The sequence below is a fragment of the Brachyhypopomus gauderio genome, chromosome 1 (genome assembly GCF_052324685.1).
Source record: "Brachyhypopomus gauderio isolate BG-103 chromosome 1, BGAUD_0.2, whole genome shotgun sequence".
Classification (NCBI taxonomy): Eukaryota; Metazoa; Chordata; class Actinopteri; order Gymnotiformes; family Hypopomidae; genus Brachyhypopomus; species Brachyhypopomus gauderio.
In genome coordinates, this window is record NC_135211.1 from 3,471,998 (window position 1) to 3,481,683 (window position 9,686).

The following is a 9,686-nucleotide window of genomic DNA, read 5'->3' on the forward strand; positions in this document are numbered from 1 at the left end:
GACGTTTGCGTTTTTATGTTTGTCTATTGTTTTGTTTAACAAATAATCTGAAAATTTTCCTTCATTTAAAAGAATCATGGCCCTAGATACACACTGTAAAACACAATTAAAAGCAGCATCATACTGTCATTCTTAAAAAACAGTTTCCAACTGTAAAAACAATTGTGGTTGTTAATAAGTCAATTTTGCATGCTTTCAAGTAAGATTGCTGAATTCGGTGGTATGCAGTTTGTCAAACTGAAGTTGTATGCAGTTTTTTATATGCAATGTCAGCTGTATTACAAAACAACTTTGGAAACTGTGGAGGTGGCCATATAGCAGACTACTCATCTAAACTGGCTAGTCATCTATCTAAATAATCACTTCATAAAATACCACGCTAATTACATATCTACATGTTGGGACTATTTATTTACAGTTTACAAGTACTGAATTACGTTTACTGAATTGGTTTAATGGTGGGGGGTATAAGGTAGCTAACATTAAAATGTGTAATGTTATTTATTGGTAGTTATTTATTTGTAGTTATTTATTGGTTGTGTGTAGTAGATAGAAGATAGAATTCCATTTGCGTTTATCTTTCCATATACCGTACACAAAATACAGCTTTTTTTTGTTATATTTGTTATAGGTTTTTGAAATGTATTTTTTGTATTGTATTTTTTGCAGATGGTTTTGCAGATGGAAGATGAAAGATAATATAATTCAATTCAATTCAATAAGCTTTATTGGCATGACCATATCCAGTTACAGTATTGCTAAAGCAGTGGTATCGTTCAACATAAATAAATCATTGAAAAATATGAACAATTCTAATTATGATGAACTTGATAATAATATAAGGAGAGGAAAAGAAATAAATAGATAAATAAAAATGTAAGTGTTTACAAACAGGACATTACAGTTTGTTTGTGTGTGTGCGTGTATGTGTGTGTGAGCGTTTGTGTGTGTTTGTGTGTGTGCGTGTGTGTGTGTGCGTGTGTGTATTGTCTTTTGTGTTATTTGTGATCAGTGTTTATGGTTTTGTGTTCAAACAGGGACGACTTAATACCCTGAATTTTCCACATTGAGATAATGGCTTCATTCTTTAAATGTGATATATAATACAAATACAAATGAGTTAGAATGAGATTGACCTGTAAATATGAAGCATATATATATATATATATATATATATATATATATATATATATATATATATATATATATATATATATATATATATATATATAATAACAATATGTACTCAAACTGTTCCAATATTTTTCATTTACGTTTAATTGTATTGAGACAGGGGATGTTGGCACAGCAGAAAAAATTTTGTTTACAAATATCTTTTACAACTGTCAGGAAACGTTTACGTAATCCTTTATAATAATGTAACTTCCTGTTCATTTCCGTAGTAGGGTACTGGTGGTTTTTCAGTACCTTCCTTCCAACTGTGTAAGGATTTAACAAAATTATACTTCATTATACGAAGAATTAAAACCAGTATTCTTGGTTTTCTCTGGAGTCTGTTTATACACAATGTAAGGCAGCCGCATGTGTTGTTTAATTTGTGTCTGTTCATGTCCCAGATGCAGAAACTATGGTGTGTTCTGAGGGAGAGTGGTGGAATGAACACAGGACAACACCTTTGTTTGTTTGTCGTTTCTCAGAGTTCTCTTCTTTCTTCCATCCATCCCTTGCTCCCAGTGAGCAGCTGCCTCTCTTTCTTCACGCGCCCTACCTCCATGGCCCCATCACGCCAGGCCACCTCCCTCAGGTAAACCAGAGACCGCCAGGCACGCCCTGGCCAGGAAAGACCCCGGATCACCTTACGGCCTACCTGAAAAGATCCTTTTAAAACAGCAGGCACATTGCTCCCTATTGTACCCAAATAGTCCGGGGAGCAGACCTTCGCCAGACCTTTAAGATTGATCTGCAGCCACACAGACGGAGCGCGGAGAAGCTAGGCGGCGGTTAGCTCGCCAGAGTAAGCTTTAATTTAGGGTTATAGTTGACGAGGCGCGACTGGCACCGGGGTTTGACACTGCAACCAGCAAACGCGGGGCCTCGGGAAGGATGGAGATCACTGGCTGTGCGTCTTCAGCTCGCTAGAAATTGCCATTATGCGAAGTTGTAAAATGTCCACGTTTTGCGGAATTTTCTTGTTGTAAATGAAATTGTATACAGCAAAGGTGACTGCTAAGCTACTGAACACCTTGCGAACACAAAAACCTAGGTCATATGTGTTAGTCAAAATGTATTACTCACTCTGATTCATCTAACAGTAAAGCAGCGATCAAAACACACAAATGTTCAGCCCAATTTGCTAATACTCACATACACCATTTCAAAACTTATTTGTATTTTACTAAACAACATGTAAAGATGCCTAAAGCATTCTAAAAGACAATGGTTGACTGAGATTACGTACAGTGGCATCTCAAATGAAGTGTGTGGTAATCCCAGCCTCTGGATTACTGGGATTACTGGGATTACTGGGCTGCTGTTGCACAAATGCCAGACTGTACAGACCAGTACGCTGCTCCTGTTGCCCAACGGCCTCTAGAGAAGGGAGGGATGGGGCAGGTGCAGATAATGTGACATTTCACAAACACACACTCACTCACACATACACATACACACACACACACTCACACATACACACTCACTGACACACACACACACACACACACACACACACACACACACACACACTCACACACACACACACACACACTCACACATACACACACACACACACACACTCACTCACACACACACATACACACACACTCACACTCACACACACACACACACACACACACACACACACACTCAGAATGGTATGTCTCATGGCATTCACGCATGGAATGTCTTCTGTGCCTGTACTCTGAGGGGGGGGGGGGATCTGAGGGGGGTTCTTTTACCTCACGGAGGTAGAACCATTGTGATCGCTGTACGTATGAGTCACCGTCTGTCCTGGAGGGGACGGATGCTCTGAGCCCGGACGCTGCTGTATGGGAATCTCTGGGACATATCAAGGCGTACCCAAAGATTCTGTCATAGGGTTGAGATCATGTGATCATGTCATGTGCTTTGACTGAATGGGTAAAGCAAGTCTGTACTGTATGCATAACAGATTATGTTTTTGGATATTTTTTACTTTTCTATATAATTTTTATTCATTTGTTGTGTGAATGTGATTCTGTCTTGACAAAAAAGAAACTTTCAAATATGAATCATGATGACCCAAACAGATTCAAACAGGATAACAGAATGACAAAAAGCTCATTAGTTAATCACTTTTGGACTACCTTCATAAATTGAGACTTAAAAAAACTATTTAGTCGATTTTTAGCGAATTAACTGAATTCTTAGAAAACCCTTTAATTTGTCAGAGTTCAGCTTCTCTGCTTCAGGCTATGTTGTGAATCACCATGTTAATCCCTCCGAAAAGAGAAAGTGGCACTGTGTGTGTGTGCATGTGTGTGTGTTGAGCCCTGCAAGGATTAGCTGACCCATATGTGGGAAAGGGCTCGGAAGAGAGGAAAGAGCCGTGTGGGTCTCAGCTGTGCCAGACTGACGGAGTTTGGGTTTAAGATCTTGACAATCCCCCCTCTCATATCCACCTACCACCAGAGGCTGGATCTAAGTATGTATCATGTAGCCACAATGCTACAAGGACCACACACACTGTAAAGAGCTAAATGTGTGAGCCTCAGGATGACCACTCACTGGCTCACTCATTCACTCACTCTTTCACCCTCTCATTCACTCACTCACTCCTTCACCTTCTCATTCACTCACTCCCTCACTTCTTCATTCACTCAATGCCTCATTCACTCATACAGTTGTGATCAAATTTATTCAACCCCCAATGCTGCGGGGTTTTATGGAATTCAGTGCACATTTGTAATTGTGTTCATAATGAAATCTTACAAGGACTTGTTAAAGAACTAAATGCAACTAAGATAGCATCAATTTTTTTTGTCATAAAGTATTAAATGGCCTTTTTGTGATTTCTTCATTGACACAATTATTCAACCCCTTTACGACTACCACTCCTAAGAACAGAGGTTCATTCCAGTGTTTTCCATCAGGTATTGAAAACATCTGTGGATGTCAACGAGCAGCAATCAAGCATGATAAGCACCAATTAGGCAGATTTAAAAGGACTGTGATACTCAGCTCCTTCTAGACATCTACTGGTGTGTTTCCAAGCATGGTGAAGGCAAGAGAATGGTCCCAGAAGACAAGAGAAGAGGTTATTGCTCTTCACAAGAATGGCAATGGATATAAAAAGATTGCGAAGTTGTTAAATATTCCAAGAGACACTATCGGAAGTATCATTCGCAAGTTCAAGTTAAAGGGCACAGTGGAAACGTTACCTGGTCGTGGCAGAAAGAAGATCCTGACCGCGACTGCTGTGCGCTACCTGAAGCGTAATGTGGAGAAAAATCCCCGCGTGACTGCTAAGGAACTGAAAAAAGACCTGTCAGATGTGGGCACTGAAGTTTCAGCTCAGACAATAAGGCGCGCACTGCATAACGAAGACCTCCATGCCAGAACGCCCAGACGCACCCCCTTGCTGACTCCAAAGAACAAGAAAAGTCGACTGCAGTATGCCAAAAGTCATGTGGACAAGCCACAAAGGTTTTGGGACAGTGTACTGTGGTCAGATGAAACTAAATTAGAACTGTTTGGGACAATGGACCAGCGCTATGTTTGGAGAAGGAAGAACCAGGCTTATGAACAAAAGAACACCTTGCCTACTGTGAAGCATGGCGGGGGGTCAATTATGCTTTGGGGCTGTTTTGCTTCTAATGGTACAGGAAAGCTTCAACGTGTGCAGGGTACCATGAATTCCCTTCAATACCAGGAGATCTTGGAGGAAAATGTGATGGAGTCAGTCACAAACCTGCGGCTTGGGAGACGTTGGACCTTCCAACAGGACAATGATCCGAAGCACACATCCAAGTTCACTAGAGCATGGTTGAACATGAAAGGCTGGAACATTCTAGAGTGGCCATCGCAATCACCAGACTTAAATCCAATTGAGAACCTCTGGTGGGACCTAAAGAAAGCAGTTGCAGTGCGCAAGCCTAAGAATGTGACTGAACTGGAGGCTTTTGCCCATGAAGAATGGGCTAAGATACCCATAGGTCGCTGCAAGACACTTGTGTCAAGCTATGCTTCACGCTTGAAAGCTGTCATAACTGGAAAAGGATGTTGTACTAAGTACTAAAAAATAATGTCACTAGGGGGTTGAATAAAACTGATAATGATGTCAGCACAGTAAAGACATTTGTGGTTATTCCATCATAAATATTATGTTATGTTTGTCTAATTTATAAGTGCCTCTTTGATATAATTGTAAATAAGATGACTGAAATGATCAAAATCAATGTCAAACTGGCCAAAACACTTTATTTCAGTGGGGGTTGAATAAATTTGATCACAACTGTACATTCACACCTTCATGGGTTCATTCACTAACTGCAGTCCAAATCAACCCCAGAACCTGCTGCACATGGCTAATGTAAAGAAACACATTTGAATTTGTTTATCTATTTAGTTATATAATATAATAATAATATAATATAAACAAAATATTAAAAAGTAGTTTTTCTTAGGTTTTTGTTGCTGCTGTGTTATGTCTCTCATCATGATTACAACAGTGTGTCGAAAGGTTTCACTTCTCGTTTAAATCCAACATGCAGTTGTGGTGACTCATATTTTAAATAAAGTGATTTTGGTAGCAGCATAGAATTAAATAAAAATAAAAAGCCATGGCCTCTACAAGACTCACCTCACCCACCCATTGACAAAGTTCCTAACCCATTCATCTTTCCTAAAGCCAACCAAGGAATTCATTTCAACCTCAACGTAGAAGGACTACGATTGTCACTCCTGCTGCAAACGCATATTCTAATGGCACCTGCTGGGTATATATGCAAAAGAACGCTTAGCTATGCTGTCAGAGTCGTGTTTTAGCTGAAGTAATGATTTAGCTGTCTGAGGATTTACATATTAAGCAGTGCTTTATTAATATCCATTAATTCACTTTGGGGAGTCAGAGTGGTCAACAGGTAAAAAAGGAGTTCTTACAGGAGCCAGCTAGCTAGCTAGCCTGTTACAATTACTAGTGTCCCTACGCTTTATGAATGTGTATATTTGGATATGGTGTTCCATATCTGATCCTCCTGTTAGTATCTTGTGTCCCACTGCTATGTGCTGGAATGTCCCAGGGGCGTCTGTGCACAGCCTGTGTCTGCGGCCCTGTCTCTATTGATCCTGCATTCAGAGCGTGTTCGTGTGCTGCCATGATTAGTGGCTGTGTGACAGGACAATCATGGACAAGCGTGTATGTAATTATAAGACCAGAAGATATTTGGTTCTATTTTAGAGCTTATGAGATTCACGTATTTAATTAAAATGCTGATTTTGTCTCTGAAACGTTTGAAGGAACAGATAAACACTTTTGCGAATGTTTATAAACGTTTTGCATATGACAAAACCGCAGGTCTCTCATGCTGTCGGGTAGCTCCATTGATACTTCGACGTTCCATTCCACACGTTGGCTCTGACAGTTTGCAGGACGCATGATGGGAATGCATGCCATGCGGGAATTTAGTATCTCGCTGCTGTATAAGATCATTATATGATGTCTATATAATGATCTTATTTATTTTAAATGCTTTACAGTAAAGATGAACTGGAACCTTAAATGTGTAAGAAAACCCAACAAAACAAGATGTCCCCGTCCAACAACAATGATCGGTGGATGGCAGTATGTCTCTTTCAATACAGAGGTGTTCCGCAAAGCACAAACGCATTGTGGTTCTATCCACCGGGCATTGAAATTGGTAGTGTACGGAATACACGTAGCACCTATGAACTAAATTGGTTTGTCTTGTGTATGAACGTTCCTTCTGCTCATCTTTCTGTTTTAATGACGGTGACAGTTTCGCTCGTGTCTCTACAGTGGGGGCCCGTGGGTCCCTGTGGCCCTGTCGCTGTGCAGCAGTGCACGACATGATCGATAATTTAACGTAACAAATAATATATTCACATTTTCCTTTTATTACAAATGTCTGACCAACTCATCACTGCCTGATATATTCCAAACATCTTCCATAAAGCCAGTATGTCTCCTAGTGGTCTGTGTTTGGTGAACATGGGGCCAGTCAGCCTATGAGCAGTATACACACACTTCTCACAAAAAGTGAGATTTGGGTTTTGGGTGAAATTTCAGGATGAACCTAAAATGTACTCTAACCTGCAGAGAGAGAGAGAGAGAGAGAGAGAGAGAGAGAGAGAGAGAGAGAGAGAGAGAGAGAGAGAGAGAGAGAGAACGTGGATGAAGAGAGCCAGCACTGGTAACACACGCATACCCACACCAATTTTTAGTCTACCCGGGTAGTGAAGACACCAGTGGGGAACCATTAGGGCCCTCTACGCCCTCTCAGAGGGCCTAAAGTATTCTTAAAACATAAATATATAATATAATTTATCCAATTTTATTTTATCTACTTACAGTTTGACAATCGACATCTAAACAATTACAGAAATATAAGCAAATAAATTATTCACCCGTGTCTATTCAATCTGTGTTGGAAGGTGAGGGGTTGAGTGGAAGCCTGTGAGCCTGTGTCTCCCCCTATCAGGACTGTGACGCCCGCTGTTCGTTTACAGAGGGCCTGGCAGTTATAATTCAGCGCAATACCAGTTTCAAATGACAGCAAAATTGACCAATCATATCTTCTCTCTTAGTGGGCGGGCTTAACTGTATGATAATTTCTGCCCGTTGTGGTGATGCTAGCTGTCGTTAGCATACCACCGCTAGCTAGTTTCGATTCAGTCCTTTGATGTCCTCGTGCGCGTTGTTTACATATTCCGCTTCCGAGGAACACGGAGCTGTGAACTTTATTTTGTTGGAACCTTATTTTGCTTAAGAAGTTATCTAGTACAGATATTATTGTTTATTGCGTTATCACCTGCTTATGGATCCTTCTCTACCCTCGAGTTCGCCCGTTACATACCCAATGAGTTCCAACCACTGGTTCCAATGCCAAGTCCAGTGTTACACCAGATTCTCTGACCGTTGAGTTTTGTGACCACAGACTATTTCAGTTTCTGTTCACAGGCACGAGCACTTTACGAATGCTACGTAATCCACGCTCATGCGCTTTCTTTTCTCGTTTTGTTGGTGTCCACGAGCCAAAAGATGACATGTTTATATTTACATTTTATTGTCTCTTAATTACATATATGTAATCTTAATTACATATATGTAATTAAGTACTTAAAAAAGACTTAATATCCCCTCACCATTGCAGCCAACTGGGGTCACCAATTCTGACGGCCGCCATCAGAATATGTGACCCCTCTGAATCTCCAGGTAGCAATAGTACACCGTGACCCCACAATAACAGAAAACAATGAAAAAATAACCCTAACCTTTTATTTAGTCTATATTTAAACATTGTATCCAAATGTTTAGAATTACCATTCATAATGACAGCATCTTACAGAGCTTGCTTACGATGAAGCTTGCTATTTTCGTGTAAAAAATGCTGGTTATTATATCCTTAATTCGGATCATGTCACAGGTCTTTGGTTTGCAGGATGGGCCGTGTGTGTATGTGTGTGTGAATGGTCATACCCATTGTGAGGAACAAATCAATCACAAGAACAATATGCCTATTCGAGTTTAAAACTGTGTTGTGTAGGATTCACTTACTCTCCAGCCTCCATGCAATCCTCATAAATGCATCACATACTGGCATTGCCAATGTATCTGCACTGCTACAGTTAATTTACCAGAACAATCAAACTAAACATTTTGAGAGTGTGGAATAAAATGTGGAATAAATCGTGCGAAAACAGGTCAACCTGTTTAGCCTATCAATTAAATGACTAACATGTTTTGCTGTGCTTTAGAATAAGTTAGATTAGTTTAGAATAAGGATGTTTACTTTCTGTGTAACAGCCAGGTTGGTCTTGTGTAACCACTAGAGGGAGCCAAACAGCTACCTCAAGGATAACTCACAGCACCACTTAGGTATTTCTCTCAGTGCTAGGTGCTCGTGGGTTATCAAAGTTCTGACACAGATCAGATCAAACCCCTTCAATCTTGCTCTTGGAGTTCCTCTAACTCTGTGAGGTCTTTCCCTTAGAGGGAAATCATGGCTTTTAAGTTGGGGCTCGGTGTTTCATGGGGCAGTCAAGCCTTTGGCCAGCTCTGCACTGAGGTTTTACTGCCAGGTAGTGTCTGACCAGGTTAAGCTCTTGTCATCTGTCACTGAAGTCTGTCAGTCCTGGGGCTCCAAAAGTCTTCTTGGATGTAGCAGATTTTTGTCAAATGCTACACTGATTTGAAGCAGCTGAATATTCTTTGAATTTGGAGCTTGGTTAATCTGTCTTTGATGATATGGTTTAGTGCAGGGGTCAGCAAGCTATGGCACATGGCACAAAAAATTAATAATAAAAAATCTCAGACAGACAATCGAAATCGCTCCTCAACGCTCTGCTCTCGACGGAGGCGATTATACTTGGCGATTGATCGCGATATAATACTTAATTTGTGTTCATTTACACCCCCCCCCCATATCGACAATTTAAACTTGCTAACCACCTCCGCTCCAATTTTATTTGTTGATAGTGTCACACTCATTGACTACACATGTTAAAGTTGG